Source organism: Photinus pyralis, unplaced genomic scaffold, assembly GCF_008802855.1.
Source record: "Photinus pyralis isolate 1611_PpyrPB1 unplaced genomic scaffold, Ppyr1.3 Ppyr1.4_LG4, whole genome shotgun sequence".
Lineage (NCBI taxonomy): Eukaryota > Metazoa > Arthropoda > Insecta > Coleoptera > Lampyridae > Photinus > Photinus pyralis.
The window spans coordinates 12,563,571-12,589,423 of record NW_022170511.1 but is presented as its reverse complement, the minus strand read 5'-3'; the positions used below and the strand labels follow the sequence as shown (position 1 = coordinate 12,589,423).

The 25,853-nt window shown below is 36.3% G+C and overlaps 1 protein-coding gene across 1 annotated transcript in view; it reads left to right on the top strand.

Annotated features, from left to right (window-relative positions):
- The first annotated feature begins 272 nt into the window (after window positions 1–272).
- The window catches only part of LOC116168747, a 95,521-nt gene continuing 69,940 nt past the window's right edge, over window positions 273–25,853 (top strand). The window contains exon 1 of the mRNA XM_031484720.1: window positions 273–654. The gene's annotated coding sequence lies outside the window, so the exon portion shown is untranslated. The remainder of the gene's footprint in view (window positions 655–25,853) is intronic.

The following is a 25,853-nucleotide window of genomic DNA, read 5'->3' as shown; positions in this document are numbered from 1 at the left end:
CTACCTACGTTTGAATAATAAATAAAGTTAATGTTCTCTTTAGAGTTCAAGGCGAGACGTGACATTAAAAATAATTTTATTATAAAGTTGATGCCTGTAAATAAATAATCAGAAACTCAAATCCAGGCCGGGGTGAGGTGAATACACACAATTGCCGAAAAAATAGTAAAAGATTAAATGCGTCCTTGATAGTGCCATTAATAGCAAGAATCTACATGAAAAGATCTACGCCGCCGACGCCGATTTAGTTACGTAATACCACAACTCCACCGCAGTCAGTACTTCAACGAATATATCGACGAAGCCACGTATTCGGTCGGTCCGTCGGCGTCACTGGCCTCGTTCGTAATGCTAAATACGTCATTTAAAGATTTATATAATACAACAGCTGATTGCAAAGACCGGACAAATTATCTCTACGTTTGATTGTTTACGTTTTCAAAGACAGGATAACCCAAATATCGCTGGCGTGTTGATAGGCCTCTCTCTTATTGCATTACCTGTACGAATATTTTTTTACTCCTACTGCCTGCGATTTCCTCAGTTACGGTCTTACAGCGAACACGGAAGTTTGTAGTACTCTAATAGTGTCTACCTGTGAAATATAAATCATTTTCGCATTCTTAATAGCTCCATTTGACTCTAAACATCAAGGTGAGTCAATAAGTAATTAAATATTAATATAATAGTTGTGCTACCGCTGTATGTACACCCACGCTTTTTTTTGTAACCTGCACACCTAAACACAGCGTGTACACATGCACTAAATATGTATTGTTGTACTTAGATTATTGCAAAACACTGTTAGTATGTCGTAACATTCAAGAGAGTAAATTGTAATTTAGCAACTGTCGCCTTTAAAATAGTTTCAAAAGTTAATGGTGCTATATTTAGAAGACGATGTGTCTGGCTGGCTGTTACGTTGATATTTCCCAGAAATTAAGGAGCGTTACTGGGAACTGGCATAGTCTTTCATTTTAAATGTGTTACTACATCCCCATCTCTTCTTTTCACAACTTGATGTTATCTAGATTCCAACTATCGATTTAGTCTGCTAGGCGCCACTACGCAAACAAATTAATAAACTTCCCTATCTACGAAACGAAGATAAAATCACCTTTTGTGTAATAAAATAGCGGGAATCAATACTACATTAACACGACGCTGGCACAAATTGAATAAAAATGTCAAGGCTAATGCTAATAATAAACTCTTCACCATTAACCCCCTAACGTGTGCCTTGCGTTAGGAGTGCTATTCTTTTATAGTTTAGTAGGAATGTATCAAAGGAAAGGTCAAAAATGCAAAGGGTAACAAAGTGTTAATCGATATCGGAGATGTATTAAACATTTCCTCACACTATGACGAGTAATCATAAAATAGTGCGAGTATATGACAGCATATTATAAGATCAAGTTTACCCAAAGATTTTTATGGAGAAAGCTGGAAGTTCGGAGTGATCCTAAGTCTAAGTTAGTAGTGAAAAGTCTCCTAAGGTGCACATGAGCTGCAAAGTAATAGGGAGGCCGACAACGTTTTTTTATCAAGATCGTCCCAAAGACGTTGGAAATAATGACTAATGGGGCATGGTATTCGAAAGGTACCGGCGTCCCTTGTGCATCGCCGCATTATTCCCAACGTCTTTCCGACTATCTGGATAGAATACAATCTTGGCGTCCCGATTACTTTGCAGCTCTTGTGCACCGGGCCTAAAGTTCCCTTTAACTTGTAACGCCATATTGAAAAACGTTGACCAGTTTCTCTTTTATATTAGATATCCACGGAACTTGATACTCCTAGTTTAAACAAATTCGTTTAGCCGCTTGTGAGCAAGAGGCAAAGAGTGCACTTTCAAATTTGTTTTTTTCGATTTTAATAGCCCTTATGGACATTTCATGCCTTAACGAGAATACAAACATGGAATAATTTTTAATTTTTGATCGAATAACACCAATACCAAGTCTGTAAGTGGTGTAGTTCCGGAGCCTTTGTCACTCAGACAGACAGACATCAAGAGCGAAAAAGTGCACTTTTTATTTTTTTTTTAAGTGAAAGTGAAAAAATTAAGGTTCATTGGGTCTATTAACTTGCAATACGATGGGCGAATCAGCTAATACGTAATACCGATATTTCTATGGGCAGTGTGAAAGCAAGTAAATATCTCTGGAGTCTTAAGAACTATCAGAATGAAATTTGATTTCTAGATTGTAGATATAGTAAATAGTGTATCTGCGTTGATGGTTTTTAACTAATTAAAGTTTCCGGTTTTACCGGTAGTTAACACTATTGGTAAGTGCCAGTGTGTATATCAAGTTTTAATACAACATTTTTGCGATTACAAATAACAGGATTTGAGCTCCCTTTCTTTATCTCTGTTGCAAAGATGAAAGCAAGACATTTCAGTCTTCTTGGGATTAGGACAAAGTCGCCATTTGATATAGTAATCCACCATAATCTGTAAATCTTCATTAAGAAGATTCTTCTAACTTATGGAACGTATTATTTTGGTATATTGGTATGTTGGTAAGAGCAATATCTGTTGTATAAATAAACTTCCTGCAAGAAGTTGGTGGTAGGCTCGGTGGTAGGTATGTCACTTGCATGAACCGTGAAAAGTAGAGGTGTAAGTACCGATCCTTATGGCAAACCACTATTAAGGCATTTAAATTTACTACACTTGTCAGTTGTCCCCAATGAAAACTTTGAATTTACGATTCGACAACATCTTATTGACTAAGGTTATGCTCGAGGTTATGTTATAATTCTTCTGCAAGGAACCAATTTATACAATTATTTATGAATAATGGCATCTTTCCAACCTCGTTTCCAACAGTGTCGAAGTAAGATCAATAAACGGTGCACCTGTTTTTAATTTTAGTTTAGGGGTCAATCGGGTTAAATTTTCTTTTCTAGAAGCAATCAAACAAATTTCTCTCCAAAAGGATTATTGTTAATTTTTCTTTAAATGATTTCGTATTCTAAGATTGAATTCTGCACTTATATTATTTTAAATTTTTTTGTCTCCTCAACACTTCTTTTAGGTTATTAAAATCTTCTTTCAGATTGCTACCTGTGATATCGGTTTGAAAATCACCCGTACCTTAAGACCTACCAGAACATTTGCATTTATTTTTTATTATACCTGAATCACAATCTCCGTTTTAAACACTCAAATGCGTGCGAAAAAAAGCCTTTAAAACACACGTGCTTTAAAATTGCTGAGTAATGATACCTACTTCAAGTATGACTTTTGAAACTGTCATCTGGGTGAAATAAAAAATCCTCTTAGGTCGCTTTCTGTAAATGCAGAACATTTCTCTTAGGTCGCTTTCTGTAAATGCAGAACATTTCTTTGGCTTGTACCTACCTATACTTTGGTTGAAGCTTTCACAAACGCGCGTAATTTATAGGGTATGCTTCCAAATCTGTTCCACTTTTTAATCGCAGTATTGTTTGAAGTTTTGAATGAATGCACCAAAAGATAGAAGATTTAAATACCTTTGACATTTCCTTCATATATGCCAGCATTATCGATGCATTTAAGACTTTAAGACTTACTACTCGTAAGTAACTTCCTAATCAACAACTTTTCATATTCTTTATAATAGGCTTTACTGGATTTGGATTTTACACCTACCAACGTTTGTTTAGCTTTTACAACAAGCGATTTAACTACCTTGTTCAACGGTAACCGTTTCATTCACAAAGACGATGATTTTTATAAGCAAACAGCAAGTGGCATTTCCATGCCAGTTGTGAAATTCCGAACAACCCGCCCACTTAAGTATACATGTATTCGAGTATAACGTCAATATGATTTCATTGTATTTCCTATTTTTAAATTATACTGTAGGTATAATACAGTGTGAGCAACAATGATTGAAGCGTGCGTCATCACCGCTTGTTCCTATTAATATCAAAACTACCTTCTTTGTATGGAGTTGTATACGAAAATGACGTTCTGCGCTGTCACAGTGACGTGCGTCTATTCGTATTTCGTATCTTGTATCAAATCAGCATATGCTATGAGCGGCACATTGCCAATTTAGCTGAAGCGGCACGCTTCAATCTTTGTTGCTCACTCTGTAAAAAATACTATAAGATACACGTGTATAATGGTCTTTAAAGCACTTGCAACGTTAAAGGCACTCCCCTTCGCGTGGTGCCACTAAACTCGTTGCTCGTGCTTTAAAGACTTGATTATACACTTGTATCTTAATATACTATTTTGAGACGGTTGCCTGGAATTAGGGATAAACCGTAAGGAACTGGATTATATGGAATAAGTTGATATTGTGGCAAATTTCTTCTAAGCATAAAGGATAATTTGTGCATGCACTTGTAAAAGATTCAGTGATCTAGAAAACTGTTTGTAAAGGCTATTAAATCCAAAAAATAAATTTATTTGAAAGGGCACTCTTCGCTTCTTGCTCACAAGCGGCTTAACGAATTTTTTTGTTCTTTGTCGACATTTGTTTTAATACAAACGATCAAAAATTGATTTGATCAGGTTTTAATCGAAGTTGCAATCGATATAATGTTCGTAATTGATTGTCGAATACGCGTGTATTTTGAATTAAATGATCTATACTTCATTCATTATAAGAAGGTAGTAGATGGCGCTGGGTTTGAAGATAAGCACACACAGGAAAAATATAAAACTGCACCAAATTATTGTAAAGTAGAAATACCTAGCACTGCAAACACAAATCAATCTTTGACATTAACAGTTAATGACACTTCAATAGTTTAGATGCCAACAGAAACTACCAGCTTGCAAAATTCGCCACCCGTTTTATGTTTCAGCGTAATACTGACTTGTGTTTTAACCAATCACACTGAAGGTCAAATCTTCCCTATGTTTTTTACCGCTACCTTCTTAAAATGAATACAGTATAGTGAGCGAGATGATAGTATGTACACAACAAATTTCGTGGAATTCGCTCCATTTTCGTTGTCCGGCCAAGAATTGCAGTGGAACGTTTTTTTTTCGAATTTTAAACAACTAATTCCAGATTCATCATTTTCATGTTCAAAAACTCCCAGATACCAAATTTGAAGTAATCTAAAATTCTAAAGGACTTAAATCTGGGGAAAAAAACAATTTCAAATGCGAATATCTCCGAAACGAATCAATAGAATTAAAAAAACAAAGCAGATTAGTAATCACGATTAAATTGGCTTTCAAATAATGTGCCATTTGCCTTAGGATTCCATTTAATATTTTGGGGGTTAAGCTCCCTACGTAGAGGGGTGAAGACTTGGGTTCGTGATTTGTATTCCAAAAGTTGTCCCCCTCGAATACAAAATTGACGTGTTCGAGGATTTTTCGAAATTTCTAAATTTAATACCCTAAAAGCCCTCTGTATACTTCTCGTTGGGTCACTCTGTATATAAGTTTGCAGCTTCGAAAGACCCGTGCTAACTTGGTAGCACTGGAAAAACCGCGACGATTTCGTACTTTTAGTTTTTTCCGTATAAGTTCTAAACTATGCGTTTTGTTAAAAAAATATGTTATGCGTTTTTACGGGAGGCAATTGCTACGAAACCAGCATTACAGAACCAGCTATGCTGGTTCAATGCTTACTGATTTGCAGCTCTCCAAAATTTGACAATTTTTTGCACAAAAAAATGAAAGTTTTGGTCAATTTTCGATGGACACACTCATTTTACGGAAAAAATCGTCGGGAGATGTTGTAGCAAATCAGCTTTAATTTAAGCACAGAACTACGTCTCTAGTCTCATAAATCTTAAAAATCGAGAAATGGAAAAGCTGAATTTTTCTCAAAATTGCTCTGCTTAGTCCTCACACTCCTCACAATAATTTAAGAGTAGTTTGGAAGAAAAAACCATGCACATCCACAAGAAATTTATATTAAAACTATTAATATTGTATTTATACTGTTATTTATTAAAAAATATTTATTTATGTTATTATTGATATCGTGATATTTATTAAGCATACTTACCCAATGCATTACAAGTAAATAATTTTTTGTAGAATTGTTCTGTTCGTGGGCGGTTCAAAATTGTCTGATTCGACCTGATCCTTTTTCAATTGTTGGTGAGTGGATTCTCCTCGTACAACAGCTGATCTTTCGATACGTACTGCCTCACTGTAAGCCCATGAAAACTCAGTACAGTGCAGAACTTTAGAGGATGTTTTGAATCAAACTTTCTATCTATGTATGTATGCTATCGTCTCCAAAGAAGAAACGAAAGAATTACTTCCGTTTGTTTTGTATTGGCATATGGTTTTGACCAACAGCTTAACAGATTCAGGAATCCCAGAGTCAGTATCTTGTAAGAAAGTAGCGGATACTCACTGAACGTCATTTACCTCGTCATTTACCATTAAACGAATGTCTTGCAAAAGTATCCTTTTATTGTACCAGTTGTCGTACAGAATTTTTTTTTCGACCAATCTGACAAAACGTCATGTTCTTGCCAAACCGTTTCTCAAGGTGGCTTTTGATGGTTGAGAACTGACATTCCTCCCTGTTTCCGACGATAGGAAAGAATACATACACTCCATACTCTCAGTAATATTTTTGGCACAAAATGCCCTCTTTTGAGTTCAGTGGTCGGTTTAGATTTGCATAGTTTGATGCAGAATTAATTGTGGTACCTTCAGCTGCAACTAAGTCATTCACGTTACTTTCTGATGCATGCATCACGTCCTCTCATCACGTTCTTTTCAAAGACGACCCTTCTCACATTTTACCAAATATATTCCAACGTAACAACTAGACTTTTAAAGAACTAAACAGAAAGCAATCTTGTGAAAAATGCAGTTTTCCCATTTTTTTGATTTTTAAGATTTGTGAGTGAACTGTTATGACCTATATATTTGCTACATCTTTCCCTATGATTTTTCCCGTAAAATAAGTATTTTCCTCAATATCGGAATCGAAAATTTACCGAATCTTAAAATTGCACTTTTTTGAAAAAAACTGTCACACTTTAGAGGGCTCTATCTCAAGTATCGAACTTACAGAGCTGGTTCTGTTCTCAAATTGTAGCAAATTTATTTTATAACAAACCCCATAGTTTAGGAAGTTGAAAAAAACAAAAGAAGTGCGAAAATTTTGCGGTTTTTCAAGTGCTGCAAAGTTAGCCTAAGCCTTGCGAAGCTGGTAGTGGTCCTAACAACATACTAAAAAATAACTAGCCGTTCGTTGGCGATTTCTAGTGTTAGATATAGCTAACCTAGCTTACTATTTAAATCTGCCAATTTTATTTCCTATCGCATCCTTCGTACTAAAATGATCACGATTTCTTTACGAATATTGTCTGTGAATTTGAGTACACTCAGTTTATATCTGCAAATGGTTTTGTTGTTATTGTTATTAGCCTATTACTTGGTTTCTGTAATTGCTCACTCAATGGATTCTTTTAATGTCATTTGACTTGACTTTCAGGTAGGGAACTCGGAAAGTGACACATGCTAGCCCGGAAAGAAAGTGGATAATCAGTGTTTGAAGGTTAGAAATTGAGATATTATACTAATCGATTGTGAGCAAAATTACTACTCCCCAGGAAGAAAGAGTACCGCTCGGAGTACCGTCTTGAACCCTAACTTTGGAGAAGAAAGGCATTTTTAACGTGCTTACCTGTACCTGAAATGTATTTCATTCCTTTTTGACGGTTTCGGTATGATACCCAGGCATTTATAAAAAAAAACAAGTTTAAACCTCACATCAGTCGACAATACTAAACTGGAGTGGTGGTCGCATGCGCAAATGTTTAATTATAACCAGGAAGTCGAAATTAGGCGAGATTAGAATGAATGTTTCCACTCGAATCAAATATGGAAGGGTTCCAGCATCTGATAATGAATACAGTTCATCCACTCTTCGTCTGGTACAGTGATAGTAGGTTTACCCCTATGCGTGCCAATGAGAAAGCAATCCAAGCAGAATACAAATAACTTTTATAATTGACCATCTTTTTTTCCTTGTGCAATATAATATTAGTAACCGCTTATAGCAATGACTCTTGAATCATTTGGTGAGAAGCGCCTGGAATGTCTACTTGAGTATGTAGACGTACTTGCCTTTGATTCATTTGGTTGGCGTGAGACATTTGCAATGGGGACAATTACACGCGTGTGGTTTGTCACATGTGATAACAAGTAAAGGCGACTAATGATAAGCTGTAATAATTAGATCACAGATAATGAAGGTAAACGTTCTTTTCTCTTGCAGTAACTCCTTGGACTATAATAAATAGTAAACTGTCGTTTTCATGACATACGACAATGTGTGCATTGTATGTGAGAAGTAGGTATTATGGACATAGAGGGCGATGATAGTCTGAATTGTAAATATAATGGTACTATTTCTGCGTCCAGAAGAGGAACGATTATTAAAAAAATGCGACTGAGGGATCACGGTGCATAAAAAATTGGTAAACTCATTCACCATTCGAATTGTATTCGAATTGTGAAATGTGTTCGTACACTAAAAAAATCATTCTCCAAAAATCAGTTGTTGAGTGGCTCAATTGAAATAGTAGGTACTCATCTTTCAAGATTACTATTGATTCATGGGCAGCAGTGGATCTAAAAACGTTGTCTATAGGAATCTAGATCTTTTCGTAGGAGTGGGAACCCTGGTTCATTCTGTTAGTGCCACCTATATCATTATATGATGACCGAACCTTAGCAAATTCAATAAGACCTGTGTTATAAAGTTTTGTCTAAAAATTTATTTAAAAAGCAGCTTCGACGGTAAGATTCGTGAATATCTTTAGTATGAGAATAGTTTTAATGACATAGTGGGAGATGAACTTCTACTCTCTTATGCGGCAGTTATGCCCCTATAATAAATTATTATGAACTATAAAAGTGTTCTTTCGACAATCCTTTCTGTTTGATTTCACATTGTACCAAACATGTACGCGGTACGATCATTTCTCCGAAGCAATACACTTACTACCACTACAATCTGCTAAACGATTAAGATTTACTAATAGAAACTATTAAACTCGGTAAGAACATTTATCACTAAAATAATGAAAAATCCAGTCTAATTATTTGGGTGAATAAATATTTTGTGGGTATGTCATTGAACGTCACAAACGTCAATCATCGGTATATTATAAATTTAGCGCCACATTTGCTCAAAAATGGAGAAGATGATTGCGTTACTTTCTTTTAATGGGCGAGTTTATAGTAAACCTAACTACAGTGAATATAGAGACAATGGTAATGAGGCAAGCCAGAGTTGGATCCAAGTAGCCTGACAACTCCGATAGACCCCATGGACTTCTTGACTTTTCTCAAAAATTCGCGAGAACAAATCACTCGGTTTTATTCTAGGTTTCTAATTATACTCTTTATCGCATTTCTTTTAATAATGGGCTATTAGTACCTCAAAGTCGCAGAAACCCGCTTGATATCTTGTTTGGTGGTTATAGATCTTCCACTGGTGAAGAAATAAACAAATCCTTTTAAATTTTCTTCCGGATGATGTCCAAATTTGGGCAAAATATTCATTAATACCGAGTTCGACAAGGAAATAAGAAGACACATTACCTTGATGATGCATATGCGCGGAATTTTGGGTTCTTCTTGTCCCGCTGTTCCCTTGACTAACTTGGTAGAGCAAATTTTTTATTTATTCACCAATTCGAGCTTGGAAACAGTACGGCTTTAAGGGACAGGAATGATGCACGATGCTAATGGTGCACATGCATCGCTCATAATTAACTAGGTGCTTATCCATCTTGTTACAAAGTAACTCCAGAACCGCAAAAGATAACTTCTGTACTGTAAGTATTTGGTGATACGTGTATTCTTTGTTTATTCAGTATGCCATTTTTCTTCACCCAGACCGCAAAGATAGGTCCAGTTCTATCTGGTATATACCCGTCTTATCAACGTAGTAAGTATAATGAGATCCGGTAGTCTATCGAACAGGAAACCGCTCATAATTAGCTATGCATGTATGTGTATAACATATTGGTGAAAACGTGAATATTTGTCAAGGTTAAGCATGTATCCTACCTATTGTTTTAAACTACTAGTATAGGTCTTATAATATACGTGTTTACTGTTTGGCAGAAACAATGAGAATTAAATTTGACGCTATGTAAAAATTTAATTAAACCGGGTTTACCGACTACTAACGGTGTCTTAATTAGTTTTTCTTGCATAGGTATTCTAGATTTAAGAAACAAAAGAGAATTTTTTCGTTAGTATACTGAGTTAAATTTCGTCTCATGCTCCGTTGCATTAGTGCATAATGCAGAAAAGAGATACCTAACACAAACAGATTAAACCAATTGCAAAACTAAAATCCGTGTATTAGGAGGAATTTGGAGGAATTCTTCGGTAGATACAATCCAAAATAACTCCTAAAGATATTAGTGTCAATATTCTAAATATAATCTTTATTTTATTAATAAAGAGCAGCAGGTGTACTTGTACAACAGTCGCTCGTTTATTGTAATTCTTCTTGGTAATTGTACTATTTCATTTTTTTGCACTTTCAGTGACAGCTTCACTAATTTTTTTTGTAATTGCGTTAATTTGTTTGAAAATTTTATATGGTTTACCGAATTGTATACTTACTGAATGTGCATTCTTACAAACTTTTTGGTCAATTCTTTTTTAGTGCTCTTTTTAAGAAATCAAAATGTAATGTTTTATTTATTGGGGTTTGTCTATTCGGGCGTATATACATCTGTGGTATATCATTACTTTGGAAGAATTGTTCTAGAACCATGAAAGGTTTTTTTAGTTTGTGCCATTTTTGAAGTGACTACTTACCGCTCGGTATACACTATATGTTTTGGACGGGAGTAAAATCGTCTTGGTCCAGACAGCACCCCATCTACCTATCTGTATAGTTTCCGAGATCCCCATGGTCGCCCTCGAATTTGAATCAGCATGTATATAGTGACTTTAGACTAAATAATTTACTTATTTAAATTCGCTAGATGCGGCTGTAGTTTCCAGATGCGTTGACGTTAATATCTGATTTTTAAAATTTTAAGTTCATTTCTCTGTAAACAATATTCAGTGAAGAAATATTTATTGTCCCTCTCTTGTTATGGGCCCTCAACAGGCTTTCGCCCCATTACAGAGTGACCCGCATAATGCTTTTTAGACGTGCCTCTGCAGAAGGTCTTAAGTTGTTCTATACTACTCCGGTATTTACCTTACAAATTAGGAAAACTGCAGCAAAATCTAATTCGGAGTAGTCGGCAGAATGCTCGAAACTGATTGTTACGTTCATTTATGGCCAACGTGACAAAATTACCTTAGATAAGCACACGGTAAGCTCAGGCAAAGTAGAGGTGGGTCGGTGTGAATATGGGGTTCTGTTATACAAACACAAATAAGCCAAAAAGGGAAGGAAACAGTAAAAGTAATCCGGATAGGCGCCACTTAGTCTTTGATAAATCTAGAGAGAGAGGGAGGAATACTTACTAAAGGGATAAACAAGGTAGACTAAGAGAACCTTATTCTCGTCTTACCAGGTATCACAAAATGGCCAAAACCGTTTCGGTAGAATCGAGGGGGAAGCAAAATGGTCGTATAAAGAAGGAACCAACTTCGACCTCGTACCCCCCGCCACCCCCATGCCTAAATTTTGAATTGTGACGTATCACTTGTGATACATCATTGGAAAGCTCTTAAAAAATGCTTTTCAGAAATACCATACACTGATGCATTTAAACTGCCCATTCACAATTTATGTAATTAAAATGAGTAATTTGAGTATTTGATGAATTTGTCAGTGTTTGAAATAAAAAAAAATTTCTTAGATCTAGATGATGCTTTGGAAAATCAATGACAGCAATTTTTAGTAAATAATAATTTTCTATTGCTTTATTTGTTGATCGGTTATTATTATTTTAGTCTCGTTTTTAGTATTCCTTGGCAAGAAAATTACAAATTTTGAATTTAACTAAAGATTTCATAATGGTGTACACGTTAACCGAAAGAGTTGAAATTATTTTCATCTATGGTTCTGAAGCGCGATCTGCATTTAGAACAGCAGCTGTTTTTAATGCCCGACACCCAGAACGACGTGTCAGTCACACTTATGTTGCAATGTTAGTGACTAAATTTGAAGAAACTGGGTCAGTGGAAAATAAGAAAAGAGACGGACCAAGAATAATGGATGAAGCTACTCAGATTGAAGTTTTAGGTCATTTTGGTGCAAACCCAACATCATCTATTCGAAAAGCAGCGACTATGACCGGACTTTCGCGAGAAACTGTACGACGAACTCTTAAGGTGCACAAATTCTACCCTTATAAGATGCAGATTGTACAGGAACTAACCGAAGACGACTCCGATCGAAGAATCCAATTTTGTGAAATAATGACCGAGAATATTCAAAATAATCCGGAACTGGTGAAAAACATTTGTTTTAGTGATGAATGTACATTCTTTTTAAATGGAAATGTGAACAAACATAACTGCCGGTATTGGGACGATAAAAATCCTCATCTTTTTCGCGAGGGGCATACTCAACGGCCCCAAAAAATTAACGTCTGGGCAGGTATCTTAGGTGATAGCATTATTGGTCCTCTGTTTATCGAAGGAAATTTAACTGGAGATACTTACCTAAACATGCTACAAAATACCGTCGAGCCTCTCATCACTCATGAAATAGAGAATCAAATAAATCCAATTGACGGAAACATGAATTTGATTGAAGATTTCATACATTTTCAACAAGATGGGGCTCCTCCTCATTACTCTATGGCTGTTCGTGAATTTTTAGATGAGAAATTTCCGGGACAGTGGATAGGACGAAGAGGTCCTATAGAATGGCCAGCACGATCTCCAGATCTGACACCATTGGATTTCTTTCTTTGGGGTCATTTAAAATCGGTTGTGTACAAAACTGAACCAGCTTCCATAAATGATCTTCGCTACCGGATAGTCAGGGAGTGCCGTTCACTTTCCAGGGAAGTGTTTAAAAATGTTAGAAATGAATTTGAAAACCGTTTGTGGTATTGTTTAGAACAAAACGGTGAACATTTTATTAAATAAAAGTTGTTTATTTGCGGAGTTCAAATTTTAGTGTAATAAATTGTGAATGGGCAGTTTAAATGTACCAGTGTATGGTATTTCTGAAAAGCATTTTTTAAGAGCTTTCCAATGATGTATCACAAGTGATACGTCACAATTCAAAATTTAGGCATGGGGGTGGCGGGGGGTACGAGGTTGAAGTTGGTTCCTTCTTTATATGAGCATTTTGGTTCCCCCTCGATTCTACCGGAACGGTTTTGGCCATTTTGTGATACCTCTAATATAAAAAACGATATCACCCATTGAAAGTTTTAAAAGTGTCACCCTGTATAGATCTGTTATGTAAAAATGGGAATTTAAAATAATCTCTAATAAAAACAAATGAGAAGCCAACACGTAGCCGGGGAAAGTATTTATCCAAAAGGGGCTTCCGCAGAAACAACGGAGCTATAATCATTAAGTGACATTCAAACAAAGTAATAGCACAACTCGTTAGTATCAAAAACCCAAAATGTAATCAAACGTTAAAAGGGAAAAACGACGAAAACAACTAAATTTACCTTTGAATTACGGTCGCAACCTTCTGAGCTCAGAGGACGCGAAACTGCAAATCTGTAAACAGACAGACACACAAACAAAAAAATATAAGAAGGGTAACGATTCGCGTTGCACAATATATCGCCTAAGCAATGGTTAACGTAAGACACGAAGGGTTATTTTTATACGTAGAATTGCAATCAATACTAAAAAGAATCAAAAATTCAAATGACTTTACGACAAAATAGAATTTGGTTTTTACAATCGGTATGAGATATCAAAAAGTGGCATGAAGTCTTAAGGAAAAAATACTATAAAATGTACAAATAACTGAATCTCTCTTCAATGACAAAGCAATCTTATCAATTCAAATGAAAACAAACTTACACGAGCAAGTTCTTCAGAGCAAAAAACATCAGTTCAAATGGGTTTCACACGAAATGGCGGTAATTCTTCAGTCGATAAGGTAGAAATATGCAGGACGTTTTTGACTGGTAATGGCGTCGAAATCTCAATGGAATTCTCTTGCACAATCTCGAAAATCGGGAATTCGCGTGTCCACTTAGAAATATCAATGCACCATCAGGAAGCAATTTACTCCAAAATAAGAAGTAAGAAAACTCAGGGAGTACGAAAGTAGCCGTAAATGGCCTTAAACTTGTAAGATACATCCGCAGAAATGCGTCAGCGAAGTTAGAAGTAAGATAATAAGAGAAAAACTTCACTAATCTTAATACAAACACCACATATAATACCCCAAAAAGGTAGACAATAATGTCAAGCAAGTGTAATGGCGTGTAGCTCAAGTACAAGTCAAGATCGATTCAAGTTCTTCAACAACATCTGCGCGCGCCAACAGCAAGTGGGAGAAAAACGAAAATCTAGACGGGAAGGTTTTAAAAGAAAGCCATATCACAAATAACGGATCGGGTTACAATGTGAACACCTAGATGGCGTAAGGATTGCTATATAAACGTAAGAGTTCGCATAATGTTATTCGAGAAGGATTCCACATCGTAATTCAAATGCAAGCCAAAGCAAAGATTAGACGGTAAAGAAAACAACGTCACATGATCTAAGGTAATTTCCCATCTCTGCCACAGATGAAAAATTCACCTCAGCCCAGGTTGGAACACCCGACCTCCGGATTTATAGTCCAACGCTTTAACCACTGAACCATAAAGCCGGTTACATAAGACGATAAAGGGATATTTTATCGTCGTAATATATATAATACAAAACTTGATTTTATAGCAGAAGCCGTATTAATCGTTAAACCTTCTGACAATTCTGAATTGAAAGGAGACGTCAAAAATAGCAAGCTTAGGTTCATGTTATATCATGGTTCGTATCCAGTTTGAAATAGGAATGACAGATGTCAATAGAATGTATAATCATCTGTTTCACTTTATCCTAGTGGTTAAAGCGATCACTTTATCTACCCTCACGGTTAAGAAGCGACTTAGCCTCCTCATTCAAACCTATTAAAAATCATTACTTAATTTAACATACGTTATAAAATAAAAATAAATATTGACAGACCATGGTGGTATTTTTTTGAACTGTCGTATAAATTACCTGTAGTTTCCAATGGTATTGGAAAAATGATCGATAAACGATAGTGAATTTCTATTATCGCGCAGCTCTATTCCATATCTACATTGTTCTGTTGCTTCTTTAAACGATTACCTTCTTCATTGATTTAATTTATGTCATTCTTGTTTCTTAAATTTCTCTGTACCGATTACTAACTTTGATATTTTTGGTATTTCAAGGAGGTATAGGTGGCAGCCAGACTGTTATAAGATCCCCGTATAGGGTATACTGGTATATGTATAGTATAGGTATTAGGAGAACTTGTTTGAATGATCAAATGCCTGGCATCATTTTTTGGGATACGCATTTGCAAACGCACTTTTTACCCTTTTGCGTCATAGTTCCGTATGGCTATTACCAATTTTTTTTTAATTTAATTTAGCACAAAATCATATATGTTTATTTTCCATTTACGCAAGTGGTGAATACACTTGCGTCGAAACAGATACAAAAAATTATTTATTACAGAAATTAACGGCCATGTGAAATTGTAACATAAATAGAGTTTTTTGTTTTGTTTTTGTACACCGATACTATACACCCTACGATCGACGGTATAAAAATACATTGCGAATTGCGACAGAATTACTAAAATCGAACAAGTAGGTGGTTGCTCTGACAACATCCGTTTCGCAGCTAGGTGTACATCCGGACTTTGCGCGATGATTCAAAGTAAAGGTTCAAGCCGATTACTTATTTGGTTGGTGACACTCAAATCTAATTCCGAATATCTATGATCTATCGCGTCGATGATTTGAAAGGCGCCCCTACAACGGAGGCAGTGGCGCCAATTAGCCATCATTTTTTGCGAGAGAATGTGACTCAAACAATTTATTACTTAACAATTCTAACTATTTATTTACGCAAATAAATACGAACTGACTCACGTTTAACCGTTAATTAAGGTTTATATAACAAGTGACACATTTGAGGTAGGTATTTTCTATCCGACCTATTTTCCTTCTATTCTTAATTTGAATAAATTGGCAGGCGCGTACAGGGCACAACCTTCGTTAAATACAATATTAACGCAAATTCGATTTTTCCAATCAATCCAACTATCGTGACATCATACCTTGAAAAATATTCGTTTTCAACTGCTGCTATTTCGTGTCGACATGCTTCAATAAAAAATTTATATGTCGCATCTTAGTCTAGGCGATAAAGACATCTAACTGGACATTTTGAGGTGGAAAAGAAAAATTTAGTGGAATATGTTCAGTTAGGTGTCAGAAACAACATATTAAAAATCCCACGCCCCAGACCCTGTGCTAAAGGCTCCAACACCCCCCAGAAACCGTGTTTTCGCTCTTTTGGCTGATATCTCGCCATCTATGAGGTCTAAATGAAATATTTCTCGTGAAATTTCATACAAGGTAGATACTGAAAAGTTAGTCTAACTCTTAGCCTAGAAAATTCATAATAGGAGGCGAAAATAATCAATTTTCGTGTTTTTTTTGCGCAAATATATCGCGATCTTCAGGACTAGATGAAATATGTTTAGCTGAAAATGCTCCTCGTGAAATTTCATACGGGGTAGATAACTGAAGAGTTGGTGTAAAGTCACTTTTCACCCTCGCTTTCACCTTCTACTTTCATGTGTGAGGAAATATTCATTGTAAACCAAAGTATTTCTATGTACCATTTATTCGTGTAAGAACAGTATTTTCATATTAAAATATTCACACATTCTAATCTCGACGTAATCATTCTCCTCTGCGGATTCCACTTCTTCAGGCTCTTCGACGTCCTCTAGTGGTAGTGAGTCGTCTGAAATTACCGACTCGTAGTTCTCCTCGTCTTCCGCTTTACTTGCATGGGTACCCTGAAGAGACGACGTGGACGATGTTCCATGGCATTGGACGCACAGTTCGTTACACTTCAGACCTACAAAAAGCATTATGTTAAAAAAAAATTTATAATTATATATACGAATATAATATTCTCTCGTGTGTCCTAAGTGTCCAGTAGAGAAGGTTTACCTGATTTCCTGCAACTGCAAGCAGTCATGCAACCACCAACTTTCCTGATGCCTATCACAACGACTTCGGATCTAGCCTCGGAAAGTCTCCTCACACTCATTTCATGTGGCTGTGAACGTCCATATCAAAGGAATATCTAGAACGTAAACTTTAATCTCAGAATTGTAAAAATGTTTTTTGCACTCCTTCGTTCCAAATCGCGTTTTCCCAATAAAGCACGAACGTCGGGAACGTCAATTTTACAATTGACTATCTACTTTCGCGCACTAGTGCCTAAAAATTCAACGAAATTATCTATTTAGTGCGGATCATAAACTAATAAGTAGTATGATGGAAGAGTAAAAAAGAAAATATAAATACACTTTACATCATTCCCTGTAGTACACGGGCAAAAATAAGCTTAAACCAGAAGTTTTCAACATTAAATTGACATTTTAAATTTCTAGATTTCTACTTTATCGGCATAGAGGACTTGATTTTTTCAATATAATTATAATGTCCCAAAAATCTCGCGAAAAGGATTTGAATTTATATAAATTCGATTTGATTAATCCGTGCAAAAAATAGAATACATTTTACGTGCGTGAACAGTGTTTGCTTGATTCGCGCGACATGCGTCGCTCGTGCGCGTTGCGCACTCGCGCCGTTAAACTTCGCGCTCATCTGCAAAATAACTGTTCCCGCACTAATAATGTATAATATTAGATTTAGGCGTTCTGAAAAGAACGATTTTTAATAAATGGAATTGGTTTAATTTGAAAAATAACGTAAAAAAGAACAGAAAAAATACAAGCAAAATACAGTACAAGGAGGTTATTTCAACAAAACGAATGTCTGAAAAGTACAATTTATTATTGGCAACATGGTTATGAAGGACAAAGATAGCGTTATAGGTAGAAGCCTAAAGATAGTAAAGGAGGCGTTTAGTCCATAAGAGCCCATACTGAATTTGAAGGTATGAACGCTCTATAACAATGTTATTTTATGCTTTTAATTCTGCAATTGTTTATAATTATTAATTTGTTTATACATTAACCTTCTTTAAATTTACTGTTTTACAAGAAATGTGTCTTCTGGGAAATTAAAACAAGTACAAATTGTGCACAACTGTTGTGCAAATAAAGCGCATTATTTTTAACACCACCTTTGCCCTAACCGCTCTTTGTAAGTACCCTCCTCCGACAATCTGCTCTTGAGATATAAGGTATTATATCCGATTACGATAAGGCGTCGAGAAGGACGGGTATGGTTGGTAGAAATTAATTTCCATCGTTGAGACCTCTCATTAGAGTACCATATGAAGCACAAAACCAGTTCCGCCCATACCCCCTATTTTGATAAGGGGTAAGAAATAAGAGCGGTAGTTGGTAGAAAACAGTTCCCCTCCACCCACTGATCTTGAAAAGGGGTCGCGCAGAAAAGTTATAGTTTGTAGAAAGCAATTGATTTCGATAACACCTTTTATTAGAATACCCTGAAAAGCGGAATGTGTGTTCAACCCCCCCATTTTAAGTTTTACTTGATGTGTACGCAAAATCTGAGACCAATTAGTTGTCGCATGTAAAAGTTATGCACGTTCTACTTTCAAAAACAGCATCTGAGGAAATACTTCCTGGCCCCCCCCCCCCTCCCACGTAAGACCGCGAAATTTGAAGGCCGTCTGGCACACGTTCAAAGTATAGGCTAGCTATTGCAAAAAAATCCAGGACTATATAGGACCATTCCTCTAAAAGTAGTTCAACACGGCAGAAATGGGTCTGGACGGACGGACGGATGGACAAAACGCAAACAATAGCACTTTTTTAATTGTTAAAAATGCACTAAAGAGATGAACACAAAAAATGTTTTGGTCAACATTATTTCATAGATACAGAGTCATCGTGAGAAAAATGTCGTAATGGAACCAAAAGTACAAAACAATATAGACCCAATAAATAGAATTAGCACCTACTTGGTTCGCATTCATTTGTAAGAATGGAGTTTCGTTACTATAGCACCAAATCCATGAAAACGTTGTCACTAAATCTTCAGTGGGCGACTTTACTGATTAATTAAGGTTTGACAATTCTTTTTTTCTATTGCTTTCTCGGGTTTGGGAACAGTCCGTTTAAAAACGCCGAAAGATCTTGGAGACTAGGGATGAGCGATAAGTGTTTTCGCCTATCGTTAATTACGGGGCACTTACCTATTCATATGGCGACAAGTATCTGTCTTGTATGCCGTTTTATTTTAATCATTGCTTGATGATCACACAAATCTTCCCACAGATTGCACATTTAATCGACCACACTGTATAATTAAATGTGTTGATAGTGTAATGTCTAAAAACATACAATTAATTCCTTCCATAAATATAAATTACAATGTGCATCGAGATAGATTATTAGATGCATTCTTTCATTAATAAAACAAAGCGTTAGGCAAATTCATGTAGAACTCCTTTCTATCTGTATTTTGTAGTGTATTTTGCTTGGGAAATTTTGATGTTCAAAAGAAGTAGGTAAATTACGGGGTGGGAAATTATGATCGCGTACATTTGTCACTGACATCTGATGGTTAAAATAGATTTTTTACAACTAGCGTAAACAAAGTTGGTATTTTCATGCATGCTTAACCTTACCAAGGTCACTGTAGTACATGTATCACGCGATTTCACTACATTCATATTATACAGTGTGCTTGTTTAATATGGTTCAGCTCCAATTTGTCGTTTATTGAAACCAAAATAAACGATAATTATTTACAAATTATTCTTTTTTTGTTTAAAGAAAAGCGAAACAACCTCAAAGGTCAGTAGAGTACAATACAAGTGGAACTAGTATACGTTTTACTGAATAAACAAACGCACTGTATAAACTGAGAATTAATTCAATTTATAATTTATGAGCGATTGAAGCTTCGTACAAGAAATTGTTTGTAAGGGTGTTGTACGTTTTTATTTATAACATCGTAGGAATTTGTTTTTGTTGAATAACTTGGAATTACTGCGTCGATTTGTGGAAACGCGATCAAACAAGAAAAATCGGTTTTTTTCTGAATAAAGACTGTGAGCTACGATTTGGTTTTACTGATTCACTTCCGCCAAAAAACTGTTGTTTACTAATGTTCCACGACAAATAATTATAATAATCCATGCGTTAAAAATAGAAATGCAAATTTATTTTTATTTTTAACTGCAGGGCCGTAGGAATTTGTATCATTAATCTGATGTTACTCATCAGCAAATGAATTCGGTTTAAATTAATTTATTTTAATTGCATTTGTAATACACATTCAAATTAAGGCGTACAGCTTATGTGTCAAACATTCGGAAAATTGGGTTAAGCTACTTGGAATTTCGATGTTTTTCTGTGAAAGGGTGCCCTCTCTTATTCCGCTTTCTAACTTACATTGCGTAGGTTGATGACGACATAAAATTACTCAATAAATACTATCCCTGACCTCTCTCGACGTCATGGCACGCACCAAATGAAAGTATTACGTGCACCACTTTTGTCGTAACATCGACCTGCCGATTTCTTCGGGCCGTGATTCACCTCGTAAATATTTACGGAATTCGTATGTGGATTTTGAAACATTTTGTAATGTGTATCTAGCTGGCGCCGATGCATCACTAGCATTATTATTTTGGCAAGTTTTTTTTAGTTACCTTTCGTTACTCATGTAGAATGAATGTCTACACATTCAAAACGTGTCTTAACAATTCGAAATATTTCATCAGATTTTTCTTTTCTTTTTAAATATAATACCACAAATTTGATCAGCAGTTTATTCACATTTATTTCTATTGTATCAATTGCAGGTCTGATCATAACAACTAGCTTCGGGGATAATCCGGCGACCCGAAATGGGACTGATTATGCCAGTGAAATAATATATTAGGGTTAATAGTAATCAATGACATTTTTATGATATTAGGTAACTTTAAAGGTTCCTATCCTGTAGTCTCATTTTCACGTAAAATAAAATTACTCGCTTTAGATTGTTCGAATCGAGAAAATGTATGAGTTGATGAGTGAGATCATTTTGATAGGGGGGTAAATATATTACCGCAAGTAAAGTAGAAAAACAACGCTCAAATTTACAAATCAACGAAATTTTTTACACAAACTGGAGATTATTTTTTGAGAAGAAAAATTTAAAGAAAACACATTTATACGGTTTGCTTTCTGACTTAGGTAACAAAGCCTACACCCCTCTTATTGCTAGTAACTAACTTTATAAACCTATAAGAAATTTATTGCGTATATAATGCTATTCATCTCTTCAGTCACGACAATGTAATTAAAAATCGTTAAAGGCTACCTTAATTTCAGTTAAAGAAAATTGGAGAATCCCGAAATTTTCCACGACGTTATATTTTGTTATTCGTGATTATTATTTTTAAGTGACAAATTAAATTTCTTAATGTACGACTAAGCGGGATCCCAACTTTTTAATTCACACATCTCTAAGCCGAATCCTGGACACGGACGACTCGGCTCCGCGCAACTCGGCACTGGACTCCTCGGCACCGGAAAACTCGGCTTTCGGACGACTCGGCTCTGCCATAACTCGTCTTCAGGACTACTCGGTTCCGGGACTACTCGGCTCTGGGATTACTCGGCTCCGGGATTACTCGGCTCCAGGACTACTCGGCTCTGCCATAACTCGGCTTTACGACTATTCGGCTCTGGGCTTACTCGGCTCTGCGACGACTCGGTTCTGCTATAACTCGGTTTCAGGACTATTTGTCTCTGGGATAACTCGGCTCCGGGACTACTTTGATCTGAGACTACCGCCAGGCGCGGCGTTACACGAGACAGAAATGCTCGTTTTGTAGGTACTATTATTACCGCAACTATTGCGTGACATTTCAATTTGAACGACGTTCAATATTTAAACATTCCTTTTTTAGGTTTAAGGAAACAGGGGGTCAAGCTGGGTCAGGGGATCCAACGAATGTCTCTGTCTTCGATAAATTAATTATTTAAAAAAAAAGCATGTACAAAAGGGACATGGGAATTTTAAAGATCGACAAAATTTTTAGAGTTGTGAGTAGCGGTCAAAGAGTTCTAGAGTTCTCATTAAGAATTTTCAAATTCTCATTTTTTTCACGAAAAATGATTTTGCCCGCCAACTTCACGCTGCGGGCAAAATTGAAAAAATTCATTATTTTAGTAGAGTTCTGAATAGCGGCTGCGGAGTTCTAGAGTTCTCATGAAATTATTGTGAGAGTTTTTCAAGTTGAAGAAAATAGCGACCTTATAAAACTGATTTTTACCCACAACTTGATTGATACATTTACCATTGCGATATGCATAAAACAGACGGCGGTCCTTTGCTGCTGCTGGACGAAGAGCTATGTACATTCGGTAAAATTTAATGTATTCTTCAGTAACTACAAATCTTCTGTTTACATCATTCTTTGTTTGCTTAAGTTTCACAATTAACAGGGTTCCCGAATCTTCAATGTCATCTAATGTTATCTGGCAGATTTCACAAATTCGGCAAGCTCCTGCAATCCCAAATACGACAACAACTTTGGCCATTAAATAAACTTCATCGGGAGCATTATTTAAAAAATCTTTAATTTGTGTACTCGTGAAAATCGCAGCTTTTTTGGGATTGTAGCCTTTCCCATTTTGTTTCAAAAATGTAATTAATCAGAAATATTTTGAAATGTCAACATTATTATTCGATTGTAACATACTTTTGATCATTGAATAATTCGACCACACTGTTGATGGCTTTTGTTGTTGTGCCATTTCCGAAAAATAAGCCAATAACACCGTCTCCGCGCGAGAATGAACCGCAAGCCTTTTTCATCTTCCATTCCATAAATCTTGCATATGTGGTTTCGTAAATTTTCCGCGACTTGGCTGGCAATAATTTTTCAGACGCTATTTTCGCTGCTTCTACTAACTCCGGAGGAGTTGAAGAAAACTCGGCATCAATCATTTTTAGCTTTATATTATTTAAAAATCAAAATAACTGCGAAACACCCACTAATATCGCAATTTTTAAATCAACTCACAAAACTAAATTGACAGATATAATAAATATAAAGTTTCCTTAGCAACGCACGTTATTTGCTATAGGTAAGTAAAACAGCCTTCCAGATTAAAACGTCAAATTTCGCATCGATAATTTTCTGACTTTAATCGCTTTAATATATCATTTTCGTCGTCACAGAAAAAAATAGACAACACAACCTCGAGCTAAAATCTTCTACTTTTTTCCCTTGTATAATAAATAACTATTTTTCAATTTTGCCCGCAGCGTGAAGTTGGCGGGTAAAATCATTTTTCGTGAAAAAAAATGAGAATTTGAAAATTCTTAATGAGAACTCTAGAACTCTTTGACCGCTACTCACAACTCTAAAAATTTTATCCATTTTTAAAATTACTGCACTCACTTATCCCGCCTGAAATATTGTATGTGATATCAACCTTTGATTTTTATCTAAAGCTGATGTTTGACTCTATCGTCCCTCTTTTACATGCTTTTTTAAATAATTAATTTATCGAAGACAGAGACATTCGTTGAATCCCCTGACCCAGCTTGACTCCCTGTTTCCTTAAACCTAAAAAAGGAATGTTTAAATATTGAACGTCGTGCAAATTGAAATGTCACGCAATAGTTGCGATAATAATAATACCTACAAAACGAGCATTTCTGTCTCGTGTAACGCCGCGCCTGGCGGTAGTCTCAGATCAAAGTAGTCCCGGAGCCGAGTTATCCCAGAGGCAAATAGTCCTGAAACCGAGTTATAGCAGAGCCGAGTCGTCGCAGAGCCGAGTAATCCCAGAGCCGAATAGTCCTAAAGCCGAGTTATGGCAGAGCCGAGTCGTCCCAGAGCTGAGTAGTCCTGGAGCCGAGTTGTCTCAGAGCCGACTTGTCCCGAAGGCGAGTGGTCCGGTGCCGAGTTGCGCAGAGCCGAGTCTTCCTGTACCGGGCAAATCCAACCCACCAGTTATAAATTACCAGGCGAGGGAAGTTGGCAACACTTTGGAAGCAGGATCACTCAAACCTCATCCTGCTAGTGCTGCTAGCATCCTGCATTATCTTGCTTGAAAGCAGGTCAGCAGCACCATTCGTTCAAGAGATACGAATTTTTGGAATCTTGTTGCTAACTTCCCTCTCAGCAACACTTTGGAAGCAGGATCTTCCAAACATTATCCTGCTTGTGCTGCTATATGTCCAGATAATCCTGCTTTAAATTTCAGGTCAGCAGCATCATTAGTACAAGAGATATGAATTTTTGAAATTTTGTTGCTCGTTAATAGTTTCAACCAAGAAACTACCACAAGAGTCCTAAAGTGCAAACATTTTGTAGATGAAGTTGTTATAATGGGGGGTCTGGGGGGTATGGTATACCCGAGGTAATACCCCCCATCTGATTCTAACATCATTTTCAAGAAGTTGTCATTCATTTTCCTTTGGTGGGAGGCATTGAATACCCTCCAGGTCCCCCGGTGCTACGACCTTTGCAGCAGTTTTTAGGAAAAGAGGATCTAATCATTTCTACCATAAAACTACCATGAAAGTCCTAAAGTCCAAACATTTTGTAGATGAAATTGTTACCTGGGGGGTCTGAGGGGAATGGAATACCACCTAGCAAACACTCACATTTTTATCAAGATATGCAGAAAAACTCCATGAGCTTCTTTTAACATCATTTTCAAGAGGTCATCCACTTTCTTCTTTTGCTAGGAGTGGGAGACTCACCTGTACTACGTTCCTTGCGGCTTTAAGAGGAGATGATCTGATTATCCATGCCCATAAACTGCCACGAGAGCCCTGAAGGATAAACATTTTGTAGATAACAGTATTACCGGGGTGTGTGGAATACATCCCAGCAAATGAAAAATGGATGGCCATTTCTCTGCCCCACTACATTTTTATCGCGATGTGCAGTAGAACACCATAAGCTACTTCTAACATCATTTTCAAGAAATTGTCATTTATGTCCCTTGGCTCGGGTGTATTCAATACCCCCCTGACCCCCGGTGCTACGACCTTCGCAGCACTTTTTAGGAAAAAAACAATTTGCGTTAAAATACCATGAGCTGCTTTTAGCATCATTTTCAAAAATTTATCATCCGCTTTTTTCTTTACACAGCAGGGTAATGCTTGGGGAACCCTACTTCCAAAGTGTTGCGAAGAAGGAAGTTAGTAACAAAACTTCAAAAATTCATATCTCTTGAAAGGATGGTGCTGCTGACCTGAAATTTCAAACAGGATAAGGCAGGATGCCAGCAGCACTAGTAGGATGAGTTTTCAGTGATCCTGTTTCCAAAGTGTTGCCAACTTCCCTCGCCTTAAATTACCGGGTTATAAATACCGAAATCTTTACTCCATCAAGCTTTCAAGCGACATGACAATAATCCGATCAAAACCCAAATCATGACAGCATAGAAATTTACAAAGCAACCATCAACAAACTCACACACATACATAATCATAAATATTCTTCGACAGTTGGCATATTTGCCTTGGATTAACAAAAGGTTGACACAAAACCAATATTCAGTGACTACATGTCAAGGGTCGACTAAAAGAATCAATTAGCAATATCAGCAAGATGGCTCTTTTCCAAGACACATAAAAACACAAATACATATAAATATATCTGTGGTGTAAATATATCTCTTTGTATGTCAGGTGGGATTTTTCCACTTTTATCTGCAACGTCAAGTCGAGATTAAACAACGAAATCAAATATAGTAGGTACAATTAATACATATTCGAAGCAAGTCACC